Raw genomic sequence first — 20,026 nt, forward strand, 5'->3', positions numbered from 1 at the left:
ATCTCACCGGTCTGAACAGTGACTCAAGCAGAATTGTGAACTCCTGACCTGCAGATGGAAACCAAGGGCAGGTTTAGTTTCTGTTTCACTTGGCTTAGCTCTGCTGTCTCACTTGTTGATCTGAACTTCAGTGCTTGCTCCGCACCACTAAGCATGGGCCAGTTCCTTCAGATGTCATTCAAAGTTGAAAGTTCAAAACTCAACGAGACTTTATTATCAAAATACACATGTCACCGTATATAACCCTGAGATTCATTGTCTAGCGGGCATTCACAGTCAGTACGAAGAAACACAATTGTGGCAAAGAAAAAAGCAATCTGCAAAAGACAACAAGTAGTGCGACGCAGAAAGCAAAACAAAACAATAATTAGAAATAACTGAGTACATGTGTCGTAGATTCCTTAAAAGCAAGTCCATAGGTTATGGGAACAGTTCAGTGTTAAGGTGAGTGAAGTTATCTACTCTGGTCCAGGAGCCTGATGGTTAAGAGTTAATAACTGTTCCTGAACTTGGTGGTGTGGCAAGGATGACCAAGTAAGGAAACTTGGATGGTGATGAATTTAGTCAATAAGGAAAAGGAATTGTATATAAGGTTCAGGAAGCTGGAATCAGAGACCTTGAAGAACATAAAGAAGCCAGAAAAGATCTCAGTAACGAACATAGGAAAGCTGTGAGGGAGGTCGTCCTTGGCAAGAGAGACTAAGGAGAATCCCAAAGCATTATATACATACATCATGAGCAAGAGCATAACGAGGGGGAGGGTTGGATCACTCAAAGAAGACATAGATTTATAGAGTACTTTTGCACCAAAACACACCCTGTGGCACATCTAGTCAGTACTAAACTATTATTCTGCCAAGTCCCATTGACCCAAACCTGGACTACATGCTCCACACACCTCCCACCCATGTATGTATCAAACTTCCCTTAAATTTTGCAATCAAACCTGCATCCACCACTTCTGTTGGTAATTTGTTCCATAGTTTCACCATTCTCTGAGTGAAGAAGTTCTTCCTCAGGTCTCCATAAATATTTCACTCTTCGTCTTTACGCCATAACCTCCAGTTCTAGTCTCACCCAGTCTCAGTGGGAAAAGCCTGCTTACACTCCCCTCCCTATCTATACTTATAATTATTATACCTCTATCAAACATCCCTTCGTTCTGCTGCGTTGCAGGGAATAAAGTTCTAACCCATTCAACCTTTTCCTATAACTCAGGTCTTCAACCCCTGGCAACATCCTTGTAAATTTTTCTGTATTCATTCAATCTTACTGATATATTTATTCTAGCAGATGCCCAAAAAATGCGTACAGTACTCTAGATAGATTGTAGCATTCCCTGATAGGCGTTCTCTCTCTGCTGGGCATGGTCCTGGTCTCCTCTCATCCAGAGCTCTTATGGTGTTAACCCTGCCCTTCTGTCAACGGGTGTCAGTGAACCCATAACCAATCACCCAGTGTTAATAATTTAGATACAAAGAGGTGCAAACACTGGTCACCAACACAAGCAAAATAAGCCAACAACAGGAGTGGTCCTGGGCACTCGACAGGCAGACCTTTTCAACCTTTCACCCTCAAACACTGACCCTCTACTCACCCTCCTGGCACTGCCTGGCCCAGTGCAGGATTTTTCTAGCTCCCTTTTCACTGTATCACCAATACCAGTGCTAGTTATAACTGTCCCAACTGTGGGAAATATCCTCTCATCATCCACCCTGTTAACTGCCCTTTGTACATTGTGTACTTTGTCTAGATTACCTCTTGTTCTTCTATATCGGAGATGCTCCCAATCTGTTCAAAGTTTCTGTATCCCTCATCCATGAGTGTACCAATGTGATTCTTGCCTCTACTGTTGATCATTCCTTCAACACAATTCATAATAGCTCAGCTGTGGTCTCACCAACTTATAGTGGCTCTGTTCACCATCCCAGTGACTTGCCGTGTCCACATGTCCACCCAGACGCTTACTAACAGTAAAGAAAGTTATCACAGATTAAAGTCAGTCACAGATCAGTTAAGAAAGTGCGCTTTGGAGTGCCAAATGGAATTCAAAACAGATAAAGGTGAGATGATAAATTTTGGAAAGTCAAACCAATGCAGTACTTACAAAATGGATTTTAGGGCACTGCAGTATAATGGAACAGAAGGACTTAGGAATAAAGTGTATAGTTCGTTGACAGGTAGACAGGGTAGTCAAAAAGGCACTTAGCACACTGATCTTCATCAGGGAGAGTACTGAGTATAGGAAATGGGATGCTATATTACAGTTGTAGAAGTCACTAGTGAGGCTGCAATTAAAGTATTGTGAACGTAGTTTCAACCACCCTATTATAGAACAAGATGGGATTAAACTGGAAGTGAGCAGAAAGGTTTGCAATGATGTTGGCAGGTCTAGAGATCTTGAGGTTAGCCAGGCTACATCTTGATCCCTTGGAATATAGGAAAATGAGGGATGACTTACAGAGGTTTCAAAACCATGAGAGGCATAGGTAAAGTGGGAGAGAACAGTCTTTTCTGCAAGGTACAGAAGTCCAAACTAGGGGGCATAAAGTTAGGGTGAAAATAAAGATTTAAAAGGGACATGGGTGTAAATTTTCAGAGGGTTCAAAGTTCAAAGTAAACTTATTATCGAAGTTTGCATATGTTTCCATAAACTACCTTGAGATTAATTTTCTTGCAGACATTTGCAGGAAAATAAAGAAATACAATAGAATTTATGAAAACTACACATAAGTAAAGACCAACAACCAACCAATGTGCAAAAGAAGGCAATTTATGTAAATTAAAATAATACTGAGAATATAAGTTGTAAAGAGTCCTTGAAAGTGAGTCTGTAGTTCATGGAATCAGTCAGAGCTGTTGGGGAATGAAGTTATCCACAATGGTTCAGGAGCCTAAGGCTTCTTTCTGTAACTCCTGCCCAAAGTTGTAGTGAGAAGAGAACAAGACCAGGATGGCAGGGGTCTTTGATGATGGATGCTGCTTTCTAATGGTAGTGCTCCTTGCAATTATATTCACTAGTGGACAGGGCTTTGCCAGTAATGGACTGGGCTGTCACCCTAACTTCCTGTAGACTTTTCTATTCCTGGGCGTTGGTGTTTCCATTCAGTATGAAACAAGCTGCCAGGTGGAGTAGTTGAGGCCAGTACAATAGTATAATTTAAGGCTGACTTGGATAGGTACATGAAGGGGGGCTTGGAGGGACACAGTATGGGCTGAATGCAGACTAGCTGGGTGCACATCATGGTCGGCATGGTTGAAGGCCTGTAACTGTGTTGTATTGTTCTTTGATTCTGTGGTGAATGACTCAGTAACTCTAAGTAATGAGGTGCTTTCAGAGTTTGGTCATGAAGCACATCAACTTCTGCCTGAGGAGTGACCTGGATCTGCTCCAATTTGCCCACCATCACAACAGGTCCATAGCAGATGCAGTTTCATTCACTCTTCACTCAGCTCTGGAACATCTGGTCAGTGAAGATGCATACATCAGGATGCTCTTCATTGACTACAGCACAGATTGTATACTATCATTTCCTTAACACTAGTCAATACACTCCAAGACCTTGGCCTCGATATGCGCTTGTACAACTGGATCCTTGATTTCCTCACCTGCAAACCCCAATCAGTACAGATTGGCAACGACATCTCCTCCACTGTCACTATCAGCATAGTGTGCTGATCACTATCAGCACACCACAAGGCTGTGTGCTTAGCCCCCTCCTCTACTCGCTTGATACCCATGACTGTGTGGCTATGTACAGCTCCAATGACACTACTTGTTAGCTGAATCAAAGGCAGTGACAAAATGGCATATAGCAGGGAGATTGAAACCATGATTAAGTGGTACCACAACAATTTCTCACTCAACATCAGCAAAACCAAAGAGCTGATTATTGATTATACAAGGAAGAAACTGGAAGGCCATGAGCAAGTTCCCATTGGGGGATCAGAGGTGGAGAGGGTCAGCAACTTTAAATTACTTGGTGTTATCACATTAGAGGATCTGTCCTGGATTCATTATGTAAGTGACATCACAAAAAGGCACGGCAGCATCTCTACTTTCTTAGAAGCTTGAGTAGATCAATGTCACTTAAAACTTGGACACTTTTCTGTAAGATTTCCACACAGAAAGTGTGGAGTGGAGAATATCCTAATTGGTTGTATCACTGACTTCTCCCCATTCCTTTCCAATCCTGAAGAAAGGTCTTGGCCTGAAATGTCGACTGTTTACTCTTTTCCACAGGTGCTGCCTGACCTGCTGAGTTCCTCCAGCATTTTGTGTGTTTTGCTTTGAATTTCCCCTCACCCTGCTTTGTGTAACTGGACCCTGGATTTCCTGTCAGATTGCCAGCAGGTGGTAAGAGTGGGCTCCCTCACCTCTGCCCCTCTGACCCTCAACCCAGGTGCCCTTCAGGGTTACGTCCTTGACCTTCTCTTTTACTCTCTGTATATCCATGGTTATGTCACCACCCACAGCTCCAATCTGCTAATTAAATTTGCTGATGAAACTACATTGATTGGCCTAATTTCAAATAATAATGATGCAGCCTACAGGGAAGAAGTCGTCTCTCTGACAGAGTGATGTCAAGAAAACAACCTCTCCTTCAACGCTGCAGAAACAAAGGAGCTAGTTGTGGACTCCAGGAGGAATGGAGACAGGCTAACCCCTATTGATATCAATGGATCTGGGGCTGAGAGGGTGAACAGCTTTAAGTTTCTCGGCATAAACATCACCGAGGATCAAACGTGATCTGTACATACTGGCTGTGTGGTGAAAAAAGCACAACAACACCTCTTTCACCTCAGACGGTTGAAGATGTTTGTTATGAGTCCTCAAATCCTAAGGGCTTTCTACAGGGGCACAATTGAGAGCATCCTGACTGGCTGCATCACTGGCTGGTCTGGGATCTGCAGCTCCCTTAATCGCAAGACTCTGCAGAGAGTGGTGCGGACAGCCCAGTGCATCTATAGATGTGAACTTACCAAATTCAGGACATTTACAAAGACAGGTGTGTAAAAAGGACCTGAAGGATCATTGAGTCACCCCAACCACAAACTGTTTCAACCAACCAACTGTTCCTACCATCTGGGAAACGGTACCTCAACATAAAAGTCAGGACCAACAGGCTCTGGGACAGCTGCTTCCACCAGGCCATCAGCCTGATTAATTCGTGCTGATAAGTTGTATTTCTATGTTACATTGACTGTCCTGTGGTACGTACTATTTGTTACAAATGACCATAAATTGCACCTTGCACATTTAGACAGATGCATAACTTAAAGATTTTTACCCCTCATGTATATAAGGATGCAAGTAATAAAGTCAATTCAATTCGATCTAGAGATTTTCTTGTGTTTGTAGTTGTATCACAGCCTGGTATGGAAGCTAAAATGGCCAGGAACAGAAATGTCTTCAGAAAGTGGTGGATTTAACCCAGTCTGTCACAGCAAAAGCTCTCCCCACCATTGAGCACATTTACATGGAGCACTGTCACAAGAAAGGAACATCCATCAACAAGGACCCCCACCACCCAGGCTAATCTCTCTTCTCACTATTACCGTCGGGCAACTCTGTGAGCAGGGCTGATAAAGAGACAGATACCATTTCTGCGATTCTTGTTGATTCTGTGTAACCAAATCCTGAAATCAAAGACCCCACCCACCCCGAATATTCCCTCTTCTCCCCTCTCCCACTGGGCAAAGGATTCCAATTCCTGAAAGTATGTACCACCGTTTTCAAGGACAACTACTCTGTTGTTATGACTATTGAATACAATAAAATGGGCTCTTGTCCTCACAGTCTCTGTCATCACAGCCTTGCATCTGACTGTCCATGGATTCTGCATGCTGTCATTGATTTTCCTTGTCCCACCTAGATACACTGATGTGGTGAAATGATTTGTGTGCATGACATGCAAAGCAAAGATGTTCTCTGCTCTTCGGGATGGTGACAATAATAAACCATCACCCCCCTGTCTTACTGCTGTTACCACATGATGAATGAATACCGTCTGTTCTACAGCTGCCCACCTCCCACCTTCCCCCATCACTCCCACCTTTCCGGAGGACACACACACTGTAGGATTTTGCTATGACTGTTTTAGATTTAAGACTTCCACCTCGATCATCGGCACTGCCCTGGGCCAGGGGTTCTCAGCCTGGGCTCCTTGCTTGGTCCATCGCAGAGAAGAGGCGCACTAGACTAAGGAGCCTGCCTAGGGCAGTGTGACTTTAAAGGGTAGGATCGAACCCTTCACCCACTCTCCTTATTCCCATTAAGGAAGGAGAGAGGCTTCCTGTCACCTGTTCCCCAGTGGGCCCTGTCTCGCCCACAGTCTGTTACTGAGGTTAGAGCTGTTTACTGTTTCATGGGACTTCCCTCCGTCGTGGGTACTGAGCTGCAGCCTGCGATATCACCAGAGCCGGTTGCAGGGGAGATGGGAAGCTGAGCGGTAATAGTAAACGCAAATAGGCGAGCAAAGCACTGGATTCAAGTGTCATCCGTCATGTTGTTTCCTCTTTGCCTCGGTTGTTTCAGTCACTCAGAGTCTCTCTCCCTCTCTCTCAAACGCCGCCTTTCTCCCTTCATTTAATCTATGGGTGAGTTTGAATATCTCAGTCACGCACTCTCTCCCTACTCCATTCATTCTCTCCCCTCCCTCCCCTCTCTCCTTCACTCGCTCTGTTCCTTGAATTCACCCTCTATCACTTTCCGTGTGTCTCTCTCTTTCTTTCTCACTACCTGGCTCTCCCTTTCTCTCAATTTTTCCTCTCCCCCTCTCCCTCCCTCTCCTCCTCCCTCACTCTCCCTCTCTTACCCCCTCTCTCTAGATATCCTCTCTATATCCCCTATACTCTCTCTCTCTCTCTCTCTCTCTATCTCTCTCTCTCTCTCTCTCCCCTTTTCTTTCTCACTCTCTCCCTCCTCAGTCGGTCTCCTGGTATATCAGTCCGGTTGGTTCACAACTCATTTCCCCCAGGTTCGTACCCCCTTTACATACTTGCGTGGCAGAAGATCTCCAGAAATTTCAGCCGCCTTCTGTCACTTGCACAGCGCGATGGGTTCAAAACAGGATGCACTTTCAAATTAGAAGCAAGGCATGAAAACGGCCCCACCCACCCCCTCCCCGATAGGACTGTCAGCATCAGGAACGTGGGCAGGGTGAGCGAAACCCACTCATGAAGGAGCGGGGACCTCAAAGTGGAGGGGTAAGAGTGGCGAGCGGAAGGAAAAGCACGGGGAGCGGGATAAGGGGTGTGGGAAGAGAGTCACGGACGGGAGGAGGAGAAGAGGACTGGGGAGAGGAGTTATCGGGGGGAGAGGGGACGGGGGAGAGGAGTTATCGGGGGGAGAGGGGACGGGGGAGAGCAGTACTGGACGAGGAGAGGAGCAGGGAGGGGCTGGATGAGGAGATGGTGGATCAGAGAGAGGAGGGGTAGGGGAGAGAAGGAGGATGGGGAAGGAGGGGGTGTGAGAGGAGGGGTCTGGAGTGAGGAGGGGGGAGGATGGGTCCAGGGAGATGAGGGGGAAGGGGAGAAGAGGGGAGCAGAGTGAGAAGGGATCTCGGGAGATGAGGGGGAAGGGGAGAAGGGGTGGGGAGAAGAGGGGAGCAGAGTGAGAAGGGATCTCGGGAGAAGAGGGATCCAGGGAGCGGAGCACAGACTGGAGGAGGGGTTTGGGGAGAAGGAGGGGATCAGGGAGAGGAGGGTGTAGAAGAGTGGGTTGGTGAGAGGAAGGAGTAGAGGAGGAGGAAGAGGATAGGGAGAGTAGGTATGGAATGGAAGGAGGGGTATTTGAAGAGATAGGTGTTGGGTAGAAGGACAATGAGTGAGAGGGAGACAGGGTGGGAGAGAAGGCAGAATAGGATGGGGAGAGGTGGAAAAAGGCAGAGCAGAGTGTTGGGGAGGAGTGATGGAGAGGGACAGGAGGGGGTAATGGGGAGAAATAAAATGGGAGCAGGGTAGAGTTTTTAGAGCAGAGGAGGAGTGATATGGGTGAGAAGGAATGGGAGAGAGAGGAGGGGTTGACAGGGAGGGGTTGAGACAGGGCAGAATAGAATGTTTGGGGCTGAGGAGGGATGGGGAGAGCAAGGGAAAGGTGGAGTGAGGAAGAGGAGGGATAGGGTGACAGAGGGGCATGGGGAGGGAGAGAAGGGATTGGTGGGCAAGGAGAGGGGAGGGAATGAGAATGGAGAGCAGCAGTTGAGAATGAACAGGACAGGAAATGGGGTTGGGGCTGTGCCATTGCAACAAAGTGGCCACTTGGCCCTTCTTGGAGAACAGCAGGAGGCCATTCAGGTTAGATTTAACATGTGACCTTGATATAGGAAGATGGTGGTCAGACCCAGGGACTCAGCGTGTTTAAGTCAGGAGTGACAGGGCAGGACTGCATGTTAAATAGCTGTGGGAGGGGACAAATAGAGCCCCAATAAACTCAGCAGATGGAGAGGGGCAAAGTGCTGACCAGTTGCTGGCTTTGGGGTTAAATGGCTCAGAACCCAATTCCCTGCTCCTAGTAACATTTACCAATGGCTCCAGGGATCAGGATAGGGAGGGGTGCTGATAGGTTATTCTCTTCGGAGTGAAGCAGCTGAGGGCAGTGTAATGGAGCTGGACAAGACGGGGCAGGAGGAAGGAGGGGGAAGCTCCTGCCACTGGTGAGTTGATCGAGTTTTTGGGACACAGCGTGTGAGGGCAAGGGATCAGTAGCTCCCTCCTGCACCTGCAGAGAAGGAACAACCAGAGACTCTACAACTGACCACCGCCTTCCTCCACCCCCTCTAAGCCCATTCTCCTCCTCTCCTTCATTCCACCTTTCCCTATCATCCAGTCCAACTTGTCTTCCTGAACCACGCATTGCTTCAGGAGGGCAAGTGGTAATAGAGGGATGACCAGCACCTTGGCCATTCCCCTTTTCTACCTTCTCAGAGAAGATTAAGGAGCTTGAAAGCCGGGACAAACAAACTTTTCTTCCCCAGAGCCCCGAAGCAGTCACCTGTCTCACATCCCCTTCCCAGTGGTGTGGTCGTGGTCTCGGACTCTGACTCCACCTCTCTCTGTTATTGTCACTTCAACATTCCTGTTTGTATCACCTCTGACAGCACGGCAGAGTTGGCCCCATCCGGCTGTTTGACACTGGTCGCTGTATCTACTGTTGGATTTGTTACTGCCATGTTGGCTGGTTACTCTGTGAGCTTCACACACCCAGGAAATCTCACTGAGCCCTGGTGTCTATCACAATAAACTGATCTAACCATAAGATTAACTTGTTTTCTCTCTTTCTCAGCAACACATGCAAAATGCTAGAGGTGGTCAGGCAGTATCTGTAAAGAGGAACAAACAGTTGACGCTTCGGGCTGAGACCTTTCATCCTTAGCGACAGGTGAGGTACCAGAGGACAGGTGGATAGCCAATGTTGTCCCACTGTTCAAGAAAAGTTCTGGAAATAACTTGGAAAATGTGTGGCTCTGATGGTTGGGTTCAGATATTCTCCGATCTTGGCAATGTTAACCAAAAAAGTCTCTAAAAATAAATCAGAAAATTATAGCTCAGAGAGCCTAATATCAACAGTGGGAAAGTTATCTGAGGGACCAGATATATGAATATTTGGATAGATAGGGACTGATTAGGGATAGTCAGAATGGCTTTCTAGTTTGTGTCTAACCAACCTTATAAAGTTTTTCAAGTAAGTTACCAGGAAGGTTGATGAAGACAAAGCTGTGGATTTTGTCTACATGGACTTTACTAAGACAGTTGACAAGATCCCACATAGGAGGTTGGTCAAGAAAGTTCAGCTGCTTGGCATTCGAGGTGGGGTAGTAAATTGGTTTAGACATTGGCTTTGTGGGAGAAACCACAGAGCAGTTACAGAGGGTTGTCTGTCTGATTGGAGGCCTGTAACTAGTGAAGAGCCATGGGTATCAGTGCTGAGTTCGTTAGTGTTTGTTATCTATGTCAATGATCCAGATAATAATATGATTACCTACATAGGCAAATTTGCGGATGACACCAAGATTGGGGGTACAGCGGGCAGCAAGGAAGGCTATCGTGGCTTGCAGTGAAATCTGGACCAGCTAGGAAAATGGGCTGAAAAATGGCAGATGGAATTTAATGCAGGTTTTGCACTTTGTTAGGACTGACTAGGGTAGGTCTTACACAGTGAATGGAAGGGAACTGAGGAGTGTGGTAGAACAAAAAGATCTGGGAATACAGGTCCATAATTCATTAAACGTGGTGTCACAGGTACATAGGATCATAAAGAAAGCTTTTGGCACATTGGCCTTCATAAATCAAAGTATAGAGACAGGAGATGAGATGTTATGTTGGAGTTGTATTAGACATTGTTGAGGCCTAACCTGGAGAATTGTGTGCAATTTTGGTCACCGACCTACAGGGAAAATGTAAATAAGTTTGAAAGGGTACACAGAAAATTTACAAGGACGTTTCCAGGTCTGGGAAACATAGAAGATTAAGAAGAGATTTGATAGAGGTATACAAAATTATGAGGACAAATGCAAACAGGCTTTTTCCATTAGAACATTACAGCACAGAAACAGGCCTTTTCAAGTCAAGTCACTTTTATTGTCATTTCAACCATAACTGCTGGTACAGTGCATAGTAAAAATGAGACAACATTTTTCAGGACCATGGTGTTACAGGACACAGTACAAAAAACTAGACTGAACTACGTTATAAAAAAAAACAACACAGAGAAAGCTACACCAGACTACAGACCTACACAGGACTGAATAAAGTGCGCAAAAACAGTACCGGCATTTACAATAAATAATAAACAGGACAATAGGGCAAGGTGTCAGTGCAGACTTAGGGTATTGAGGAGCCTGATAGCTTGGGGGAAGAAACTGTTACATAGTCTGGTTGTGAGAGCCCGAATACTTTGGAGCCTTTTCCCAGACGGCAGGAGGGAGAAGAGATTGAATGAGGGGTGCATGGGGTCCTTCACAATGCTGTTTCCTTTACGGCTGCAGCGTGTAGTGTAAATGTCCGTGATGGCTGGAAGAGAGACCCCAATGATCTTCTCAGCTGACCTCACTATCTGCTGCAGGGTCTTGTGATCCGAGATGGTGCTATTTCTGAACCAGGCAGTGATGCAGCTGCTCAGGATGCTCTCAATACAACTCCTGTAGAATGTGATGAGGATGGGGGGCGGGGGGGGGGAGATGGACTTTCCTCAGCCTTCGCAGAAAGTAGAGATGCTGAGAGATGCTGCTGGGCTTTCTTTGCTATGGAGCTGATGTTGAGAGACCAGGTGAGGTTCTCCATTAGGTGAACACCAAGAAATTTGGTGCTCTTTATGATCTCTACCGAGGAGCCGTCAACGTTCAGCGGGGAGTGGTTGCTCCATTCCCTCCAGAAGTCAACAACCATCTCTTGTTTTGTTCACATTAAGAGACAGGTTGTTGGCTCTGCACCAGGCCCTTCTCTTTTGGCCCTTCTTGGCTGTGCTGAACCATTTTTCTGCCTAGTCCCACTGACCTGCACCTGGGCCATATCCCTCCAAACCCCTCTCATCCATATACCTGTCCAAGTTTTTCTTAAATGTCAAAAGTGAGCCCGCATTCACCACTTCATCTGGCAGCTCATTTCACACTCCCACCACTCTCTGTGTGAAGAATTCCCCCCCCCCCATGTTCCCTTTAAACTTTTCCGCCTTCAACCTTAACCTATGACCTCTGGTTTTTTCGACATTTTAAATATTTCTGCCAGGTCCCCTGCAATTTCAGCACTAGTCTCCTTCAAGGTCCGAGGGATTAATCTACTCTGATTGCCTCAAGACAGCAAGCACCTCCTCCTCTTTAATCTGTATAAGTTCCATGACCTCCCTACTTGTTTGCCTTGTTTCCATAGACTCCATTCCAGTTTCCTTAGTAAATACAGATGCAAAAAACCCATTTAATATCTCTCCCATTTCTTTTGATTCCATACATAGCTGACCACTCTGATCTTCAAGAGGACCAATTTTGTCCCTTACTATCCTTTTGCTCTTAACATACCTGTAGAAGCTCTTAGGATTATCCTTCACCCTGACTGCCAAAGTAACCTCATGTCTTCTTTTAGCCCTCCTGATTTCTTTCATAAGTATTTTCTTACTCTTTTTATACTCCTCGAGCATCTTATTTCCTCCCTGTTACAGATGATACTAAGGTAGGTGGCGTTGTGGATAATGAAATAGGTTTTCAAAGTTTGCAGAGAGATTTAGGCCAGTTAGAAGAGTGGGCTGAACGATTGCAGATGGAGTTTAATGCTGATAAGTGTGAGGTGCTACATTTTGGTAAGAATAATCCAAATAGGACATACATGGTAAATGGTAGGGCATTGAGGAATGCAGTAGAACAGAGTGATCTAGGAATAATGGTGCATAGTTCCCTGAAGGTGGAATCTCATGTGGATAGGGTGGTGAAGAAAGCTTTTGGTATGCTGGCCTTTATAAATGAGAGCATTAAGTATAGGAGTTGGGATGTAATGTTAAAATTGTACAAGGCATTGGTAAGGCCGAATTTGGAGTATTGTGTACAGTTCTGGTCACTGAATTATAGGAAAGATATCAACAAAATAGAGAGAGTACAGAGAAGATTTACTAGAATGTTACCTGGGTTTCAGCACCTAAGTTACAGGGAAAGGCTGAACAAGTTAGGTCTTTATTCTTTGGAGCATAGGAGGTTGAGGGGGGACTTGATAGAGGTATTTAAAATAATGAGGGGGAGAGATTGAGTTGACGTGGATAGGCTTTTTCCATTGAGAGTAGGGGAGATTCAAACAAGAGGACATGAGTTGAGAGTTAGGGGGCATAAGTTTAAGGGTAACACGAGGGGGAATTTCTTTACTCAGAGAGTGGTAGCTGTGTGGAATGAGCTTCCAATAGAAGTGGTAGAGGCAGGTTCAGTATTGTCATTTAAAGTAAAATTGGATAGGTATATGGACAGGAAAGGAATGGAGGGTTATGGGCTCAGTGTGGGCCAGTGGGACTAGGTGACTGTAAGCATCGGCATGGACTAGAAGGGCCGAGAAGGCCTGTTTCCGTGTTGTAATTGTTATATGGTTTATATACATGTTATACATCTCTCTCTTCTTCTTTATCAGAGTTCCAATATCCTTGAAAACCAAGGTTCCTTATGCTTATTCACTTTGCCTTTAATCCTGACAGGAACATACAAACTCCGCACTCTCAGAATTTCTCCTTTGAAGGCCTCCCACTTACCAGTCACATCTTTGCTAGAGAACAACCTGTCCCAATCCACGCTTTTTAGATCCTTTCTCATTTCTGCAAATTTGGCCTTTTTCCAGTTTAGAACTTCAACCTGAGGGCCAGATCTATCTTTATCCATGATCAAGTTGAAACTAATGACATTATGATCATTGAGGTTGGGAGGGACTACAACCAGAGGTCATGGGTTAAAAGTGAAAGGTGAAATGTTTAAAGGGAAAATGAGGGAGAATGTGTTTACTCAGAGGGTTGTGAGAGTGTAGAATGAGCTGCCAGCACAAGCGGTGCATGCAAGCTCGATTTCAACATTTAAGAGAAGTTTGGACAGGTACAAGTATGGTAGGGGTGTGGAGGGCTATGTCCGGGTGAAGGTTGATGGGAGTAAGCAATTTAAATAGTTTTGCACATACTGGATGGGTCATCGGGCCTGCCTTGGTGCTGTATGACTCTATTCACTTTCAGTGACTCTACAGCTCATCTTCTCAGTATTATTTATTTACATATTTGTATAATTTTTATTTGACCGGTTTGTCTTTTTTTACACATTGATTGTCAGTCTCTGTGTGCAGTTTTTATTGATTCTGTAGTGTTTCTTTGTTCCAATGTGAATGGCTGAAAGAAAGCGAATCTCAGGGTAGTATATGGTGGCATATACGGTATGAACTTCAATAATTAATTTACTTTGAACTTTGAATGCCCTGAAAACCATGGTGATGCATATCAACTTCAGGAGAAGCCTATCTCCTCTCCACCCAATCATCATCAGCAAATCTACATTTAGCACCATTTCAGCATCCAGGTTCCAGGGCGTAATTTTTTTCACACAACATCATATCTCCTCTAAAGCCTTCAGAACTTTGCCGTGCTCAGAGATGAAGAAATAATGCACTTCGCCGGGAGCCATTCCCTCTGTTATGCCTGCAGTGCACACCATCCTCTAACTACCCAGCCCCTCCAAAACCCTTGCCTGCTGCTGCCAGGATGCAAGCACGTGCCAACTGCCAAGACCTTTTGTCAATGAAGGAGATTTGCTTCCCCCACATGATGTCCCATGCAATAATGACGCCCAGGAACTTGGATGCTGAGATGGTGCTGATAATGATTGGGTGGAGAGGAGATAGGCTTCTCCTGAAGTTGATATGCATCACCATGGTTTGCAGGGCATTCAAAGTTCAAATCAAATTTATTATTGAAGTGCATACTGTATGTGTGCCCTGAGATTCATTTGCATGCGGGCATTCACATTACAGCTAAGAAATACAATAGAATCACTAAACAGCTGACAAATACCTGGTGTGCAAAAGACAAACTGTACAAATAAAAATAAAATTAACATGTAAATAAATAATGCTGAGAACATGAGCTTTAGAGTCCTTCAAGTGAAAAGAGTCATAGAGTCATAGAAAACTAAGGCACAGAAACAGGCCCTATGGCCCATCTAGTTCATGCTGAACCATTTAATCTGCCTACTCCCATTGACCTCCACAGGGACCACAACCCTCCATACTTCTACCATCCATGTACCTATCCAAACTTCTCCTAAACATTGAAATTGAAACTGCATTCACCATTTGTGCTGGCAACTAGTCCAGGCTGTCACCACCCTCTTAGTGAAGACACTTTCCTTCATGTTCCCTCATACATTTCACCTTAACAACCAGATGACTCTAGTTGTAGTCTCACCCACCCTCAGTGGAAAAAGTCTACTTACATTTACCCTGTCTGTACCACTCATAATTTTGTATTTTTCTATCAAATCTTCCCTTAATCTACATTCTAATGAATTAAGTTCTAACCTATTCAGTCTTTCCTCATAACTCAGGTCCTCTAGTCTCAGCAGCATCCTTGTAAATTTTCACAGTACTCTTTTGATCTTACACCTTTCCTGTAGGTAGGTGACTAAACCTACAAGCAGTGCTTCAAATTAGGCCTCACCAATGTCCAATATAACTTCAACGTAATATCCCACCTCCTGTATATAGTACTTAGATTTATGAAGGCACGTGAGCCAAAAACTCTCTTACAAGCCCTATCTACCTGTGAAGCCACTTTTAATAAATTATGTAGCTGTATTCCCTGATCCCTTTGTTCTACCACATTCCCCAGTACCCAACTGCTCAATGTGTGGAAGACCTACCCTGGTTTTTGCATCTGAAGTGCAACATCTCACACTTGTCTGCATTAAATTGTATTAGCCATTTTTCAGCTGGTCCAGATCCCACTGCAAGCTCTGCTAGTCTTCCTTGCTGTCCAATGCACCCCCAGTCTTGGTGTCATCCAGTTGACCATGTTATCATCCAGATCATTGATGTAGATGACAAAAATCAAAGGATCCAGCACCAGTCCCTGTGGCATTCCCCTAATCACAGACATCCAGTCTGAAAGGCAGCCATCTACTACTGCTCTCTGGCTTCTCCCACAAAGCCAATGTCTAAACAATTTACTACCGCATCTTGGATTCTAGCGACTGAACCTTCTTGACCAACCTCCCATGTGAGATCTTGTCAGCTGTCTTGCTGCAGTCCATGTAGACAACATGCACAGTCTTGCCTTCATCAACTTCTGTGATAATTTCTTTGAAGAACTCAATAAGTTTGGTTAGACGTGACCTGCCATGGATAAAGCCATGCTGACGATCCCTAATCAGTCCATGTCTATCCAAATACTCATCCCTTAGAATACCTTCCAATAACTTTCCATCAGGCACATGAGCCAATAATTTCCTGGTTAGTTCTTAGAGCCTTTTTAAATCAGCAGAACAACATTAGCTATACTCCAATCCTCCGGTAACTTACCTGTCGCTAAGGATGATTTAATTATCCCTACCAAGACCCCAGAAATTTCTACAATTGCCTCCTACAGGATCCAAGCTAACACACTGTCAGCCCTGGGGATTTGTCCAATTGAATTGGGCTTGGTACAGCAAACACCTCCTCTTCTGTAATTTGTGCAGAGTCCATGTCCTCGCTGCTGCTTTGCCTCACTTTATAGACTCACTGTCCATTGTCTGAGTAAATACAGCTGCAAAATATCCTCTATGGTGGTGTCATCTGCAAACTTGTGATTAACTTTAAATGGATCACTCTGCCTTCTTGTTGGATGGTAAATCTGTCAAAAATTAGTTCAATGTCCATTTGTAGAAGCATAGAAACATAGAAAACCTACAGCACAATACAGGCCCTTCAGCCCACAATGCTTTGGTGAACATGTACTTACTTTAGAAATTACCTAGGGTTACCCATAGCCCTCTATTTTTCTAAGCTCCATGTACCTATCCAGGAGTCTCTTAAAAGACCCTATTATTTCTGCCTCCACCACCAGCAGCCCATTCCATGCACTCACCACTCTCCCCGGTATCTCCTCTGTACCTACTTCCAAGCATGTTAAAACTGTGCCCTCTCGTGCTAGCCATTTCAGCCCTGGGAAAAAGCCTCTGACTATCCACACGATCAATGCCTCTCATCATCTTATACACCTCTATCAGGTCACCTTTCATCATCTGCCTCTGTAAGGAGAAAAGGCCGAGTTCACTCAACCTATTCTCATGAGGCATTCTTCCCAATCTAGACAGCATCCTTGTAAATCTCCTCTGTATGCTTTCTAGAGTTTCTACATCCTACCCGTAGTGAGGTGAACAAAACTGAGCACAATACTCCAAGTGGGGTCTGACCAGGGTCCTACATAGATGCAACATTACCTCTCAGCTCTTAAACTCAGTCCCACGGTTGATGAAGGCCAATGCACTGTATGCCTTCTTAATCACAGAGTCAACCTGATTAGCAGCTTTGAGTGTCCTATGGACTCGGACCCCAAGATCCCTCTGATCCTCCACACTGCCAAGAGTCTCACCATTAATACTATATTCTGCCATCATATTTGACCTACCAAAATGAACCACTTCACACTTACCTGGGTTGAACTCCATCTGACACTTTGCAGCCCCGTTTTGCATCCTATCAATGTCCCGCTGTGACCTCTGACAGCCCTCCACACTATCCACAACACCCCCAACCTTTGTGTCATCAGTAAATTTACTAACCCATCCCTCCACTTACTCATCCAGGTCGTTTGTAAAAATCATGAAGAGTAGGGGTCCCAGAACAGATCCCTGAGGCACACCACTGGTCACCAACCTCCATGTAGAATATGACCCGTCTACAACCACTCTTTGCCTTCTGTGGGCAAGCCAATTCTAGATCGTTAAAGCAAAGTCCCCTTGAATCCCATGCCTCCTTACTTTCTCAATAAGCTTTGCATGGGGTACCTTGTCAAATGCCTTGCTGAAATCCATATACACTACATCTATGGCTCTACCTTCATCAACAGGTTTAGTCCCACCCTCAGGAAATTCAATCAGGCTTGTAAGGCACAATCTGCCTTTGACAAAGCCATGCTGACTATTCCTAATCATATTATGCCTCTCCAAATGTTCACAAATCCTGCCACTCAGGATCTTCTCCATCAACTTACCAAACACTGAAGTAAGACTCATTGGTCTATAATTTCCTGGGCTATTCTACTCCCTTTCTTGAATAAGGGAACAACATCCACAACCCTCCAATCCTCCAGAACCTCTCCCATCTCCATTGATGATGCAAAGATCATTGCCAGAAGATCAGCAATCTCACCCCTCACAGTAGCCTGGGGTACATTTCATCTGGTCCAGGAGGCTTATCCAACTTGATGCTTTACAAAAGCTCCAGCACATCCTCTTTCTTAATGTCTATCCCTCTGTTTCAGTTCTCTGCCATCTGTTTAGCTAAACCACCATCTATAGTTGACTTTAGTTAAAAATTTCACTTTCGGACACAAATGATCACTCTTTCATCATCAGCTCCACATTAGGCATCGTTTCAGCATTTTGTTCCTGGGCATCATGATCAGAGTCAGAATCATCGGCATGTCATGAAATTTCTTATCTTTACAGAAGTAGTACAATGAAATACATGATCAATAAATATAGACGTAAAAATTGAATTACTTCAAGTACATATGTCTACTAAATAGTTAAGTTAAAATAACTAGTGCAAAAAATCAAATAAAGTAGTGAGGTAGTGCTCATAGGTTCAATGCCCATTCAGAAATCAGATGACAGAGGGGGAGAAACTGTTCCTGAATCATTGAGTGTGTGCCTTCAGGCACCTGTACCTTCTTCCCAATGGTAACATTGAGAAGAGGGCATGTCCTGGGTGGTTGGGTTCCTTAATGATGGATGCGGCTTTCCTAAAGCACCACTCCTTGAAGATGTTTTGGGTACCTTGGAGGCCAATACCCAATAAGAAGCTGACTAACCTTACAAGTTTCTGCAACTTACTTCAGTCTTGTGCAGTAGACACCCCTCCTCCATGCCAGATGGTGATGCAGCCAGTCAGAACGCTCCCCACAGTATATTTGGAGAAGTTTTTGAGTGCTTTAATTGACAAACCAAATCTCCTCAAACTCCTGATGAAGTATAGCCACTGTCTTGCCTTCTTTGTAGCTGCATCAGTATGTTGCATCCAGGTTAGGGACTCAGAGATACTGACACCCAGTAATTTGCCCATTCTCTCCACTTCTGATCTCTCTTTGAGGACTGGCTCATGTCCCCCCATCTTACCCTTTCTGAAGGACACCCATTATTTGACAGGGAATGGTAGCAGAGTGCTTAGCTCATTGTTTTACAACTCCAGATATAGAATCAGGGTTGATTACTATTGCTGCCTGTCAGGAGTTTGTACATTCTCCCATGGCTGCATGGGCTGCCCCTTGCAGCTCTGGGTTCCTCCCATTGGGCAGAAGGCACAGAAGCCTGAAGCATGCACCTCACCTTTGCTATTTTACATTATTTGTTTAACTTATTCCCAATTTTTATATTTTTTATGTCTTGCATTGTACCGCTGTCACAGATAAACAAATTTCATAATATCTATCAGTGATAATAAACCTGATTTGGGCATAAAATTACTCTGAATTACAAAATTAAAAAGGAGTAATGAGGTGGTTTTCATGGATTGATGGATTTGATGGCCATCCATCATTATGTGATCTCTCCCCTCCCGGTAATCCTATACAATGGAACAGCACATTGGCCCATCTCCTAAACCTAACTTCTTCCCCAGATTGGTCCACAGTCTATCTCCTACACTAGCCTGCACCTGCTTTGTCAGGCTGAATTATCCAGTCTGTTTGAAAGTTCAATCCCTCTGTCATCTTATGTTGCTATGGACTCAAAGCATGGGAACAGGAACCTTCTGCCCAACTGGTCCTTGGCAACCAAGGTGCCCACCAATAAAATCTCATTTGCATATGACCTGTATCCCAGTCAACAGGTCATTCCTATGCCATTCCATTAGCCACTCCCACATGGGAGGAGTTCACACACTGTACAAGCAGGGTTGTCAATGAAGTTCAGTCGAATATCCTGCCAAAAAAGGAGGAAAACAAGAGAGAGAGACAGCGAAAAACAAAGAGAGACAATTCCTTTTTTTATACAAAGTGAGTGAGAGACCGTTAAAAACAAAGGGAAAGACAATTGCAATCTTGGCAATTCTTTTTTATGTTTATGTAAGGAGCATAAGTTATGTGCTATGAGTAAAGTGAAGCAAGTCGCTCAGTTTCTGTGACTGTAATTTCAATGGAGTTTTATAGATAAGAAGTACATTATCAGCAGTTATCATGGGGTGGGGGGGTTTAACTTCCACATAGATTAGATAGATCAAGTTGGTTGAGGCAGTCTTGAGGAGGACTTCATAAAATGCTTCTTTGATTGCTTTCTTGAACAGCATGTTACTGAACCTACAAGGGAGTGTGCTATCTTAGATC

The 20,026-nt window shown here is 44.6% G+C and overlaps 1 protein-coding gene across 4 annotated transcripts in view; it reads right to left on the reverse strand.

The window, feature by feature from the left end:
- LOC132396888 (lysophosphatidic acid receptor 6-like) overlaps nucleotides 1-20,026 on the reverse strand; it is a 55,677-nt gene that overhangs the window by 12,447 nt on the left and 23,204 nt on the right. The window contains exon 1 of one of the 4 annotated variants that reach the window (XM_059974926.1): nucleotides 7,002-7,084. The exons of 1 other annotated variant lie outside the window; for it this stretch is intronic. The gene's annotated coding sequence lies outside the window, so the exon portion shown is untranslated. Of the gene's footprint in view, nucleotides 1-1,758; nucleotides 1,830-1,900; nucleotides 1,949-7,001; nucleotides 7,085-20,026 lie in introns of those variants that run through there. 2 more of the 4 variants (XM_059974930.1, XM_059974928.1) reach the window with 2 other exon arrangements.

This window comes from Hypanus sabinus, chromosome 7 (genome assembly GCF_030144855.1).
Source record: "Hypanus sabinus isolate sHypSab1 chromosome 7, sHypSab1.hap1, whole genome shotgun sequence".
NCBI lineage: Eukaryota > Metazoa > Chordata > Chondrichthyes > Myliobatiformes > Dasyatidae > Hypanus > Hypanus sabinus.